Source organism: Chenopodium album, chromosome 13 (assembly GCF_948465745.1).
Source record: "Chenopodium album chromosome 13, dcCheAlbu1.1, whole genome shotgun sequence".
In the NCBI taxonomy this organism is placed as follows: Eukaryota; Viridiplantae; Streptophyta; class Magnoliopsida; order Caryophyllales; family Amaranthaceae; genus Chenopodium; species Chenopodium album.
In genome coordinates this window covers 27,273,117-27,275,478 of record NC_137846.1, presented here as the reverse complement: position 1 = coordinate 27,275,478, position 2,362 = coordinate 27,273,117, and the positions used below count along the sequence as shown (strand labels likewise).

Genomic DNA, 2,362 nt, shown 5'->3' with positions numbered 1-2,362 from the left:
GAAATTGAGAGAATTATTGCAAGGTTGAGGGGTGCTAGACGATCTTTGAGCCCTAGCATTTCAAGTGAAGCAGAACCACAACAAGAAGAACAAGCAAGAATGGGAGAAAATTCAAGAGTGGCATTGAAAGAATTGGGAATTCTCGGTGCATATAGATTTGAGAGTGGAATTGCTCCACCTACAACACCGGAAAATGACTTTGAAATAAGGCCGGCAACGATTACTTTGATAGAGAGGCGACAATTTAATGGGACCAAGCATGAAAGCCCGCTAAACCATCTCAAGGAGCTCGAAAAATATTGCAATACTATTAAGGTGAACGGAATTTCTCAAGAATTCATCCGCCTCAAGCTCTTTCCCTTTTCTCTCATAGGGCGTGCTTTGGAATGGCTAGACAAGGAGCTCAAGCCGAATTCTCTAATGACATGGGACGAGGTTACCAAGGAATTTCTATCCCGATTCTATCCACAAAAGAAAACGGCGAAGGCTAGAGCTTGGATTCAAGGTTTCAAGCAAAGCCCAAGTGAGAGCCTCTATGAAGCATGGGAGAGATACAAAGAATATCAAACAGAGTGTCCTCATCACGGAATTCCAACCTATAAAATCATTCAAATCTTCTATGGAGGCCTTAGCCCTAAAGGAAAATCATGTTTAGATGGAGGAGCCGGAGGTCTTATCATGAAAAAAACGGAAGAGGAAGTGGTGGACATAATTGAAGACGTTGTGAGATATTATAGAGATTGGTAAGATGGAGAAAGAGAGTCAACTAGCAAGAGTAGCCTCGGTTGATCATCTAAATGCAATCAACAATCTATCCTCATAAATGACAAACTTGGGGAAAGAGATGTCCGCTATCAAGGCAAAGTTGAAAAGTGCTACCTACCAAGTTTCAAGTCTTCCCTCCCAATCTAAGGGAAGACGTATGTCTTATAATTCTCAACCCCCTCTTTCTTCTAATAACATGCCTAGTGGATTCTTGTTTTGTGATGATTGTGGGTCGTATGATCATGATGTTTGTAGTTGCCCTCATGCATGTATGGATGTTTGTGATGATCAAGATGAAAATGTGAATAAGCATGTGAACTAAGTGTCAAATAATCATGATTCTAGGTTTGAGAATCAAAGAGGTCAATGGAATAGGAATTACAACAATCATGTCAATTTTGACAACTATAACCAAGGTGGTGGTTATAGGAACCAAGGGAACCAAGGTTCTTGAGGTAACTATAACAATTAAGGTTATAGTAGCCAAAATCAAAACCAAAATTATGGTAATCAAAACCAAGGTTATGGGAATGATAATATAGGTAGTGGTAACCATAATCAAGGTTATGGTCAAAATCAAAATAGGGGTAATTGGAACAATCAAGGTAGAGGCAACTTTCAAAACAATGCTCAAAGAGGCCCTCCACCCGGATTTGCTCCAAAGGCCCAAAATGATAATTCCTATGTTCAATCCTCTTTTTCTGCACATAGAACAAATTTGGAAGAAATCATTGAAAATAAAAAAAAAGTTGTTGATCACTTACATGACCGTAAGTGATAAGAAATTTAATGCAATGATGACACATAATAAGATGCTTGAAAACCAAATTTCACAAATTGCTAATGCTTTAAAAGACCATGCTAGTCCTTCTTCTTTACCTTCCCAAGGCCTAGATCCCAAGAGACCGGTTAATGCTATTGTCACGAGGACTGGTAAGATTCTTGAGGAGAGTTTGCTTAGGAAGAGTGAGACCAAAGAGGGCACAAAAGGGGTTTTGGTTGAAGATGAGAGAGATGGTGCATCTTTGAGTGAGGTTGAGATTGAGAAGCCTAGTGAGGTGAGAGTGGAGAAAGAAATTGTGAAACCCAAGCTTGCTTATCCACAAAAATTCATGAGACACAAGTTAGATGAATAATTTGGAAGATTCATCGACATGCTTAAGCAACTTCAACTTTCTCTACCATTTGCCGAAGTTGTCACCCAAATGCCCAACTACGCAAAATTCCTCAAAGACATTTTGAGTGGTAGGAGGACTTGTGATGGTGTAGAGACGGTGAACTTGACCGAGATTTGTAGTGCTGTCATAATGAACAAGATGCCACCTAAGCTAAAAGACCTCGGCAACTTTTCCATCCCTTGTGCCATTTATAAAATGCAAATTGAGAATTCCTTGCGTGACCTAGGAGCTAGTGTTAGCCTCATTCCATACTCGGTGTACCAAAGACTTGAGGTAGGGGAACTCTTACCCACTAAAATCACTTTGCAATTGGCCGCTAGGTCAATTAAGTTTCCTAAGGGTAAGGTAGAGGGTGTTCCTTTAAGGGTTGGGAAATTTGTTATTCCGGTAGATTTTGTTGTGCTTAAGATGGATGAAGA

General features: G+C 40.0%; 1 non-coding gene across 1 annotated transcript; it reads right to left on the bottom strand.

Annotated features, from left to right (window-relative positions):
- Positions 1 to 484: 484 nt before the first annotated feature.
- LOC145577161 (small nucleolar RNA R71) lies at positions 485 to 590 on the bottom strand. The gene has a single exon (XR_014098647.1). It is a non-coding gene; the product is annotated as a small nucleolar RNA R71 (small nucleolar RNA).
- Positions 591 to 2,362: the final 1,772 nt, after the last annotated feature.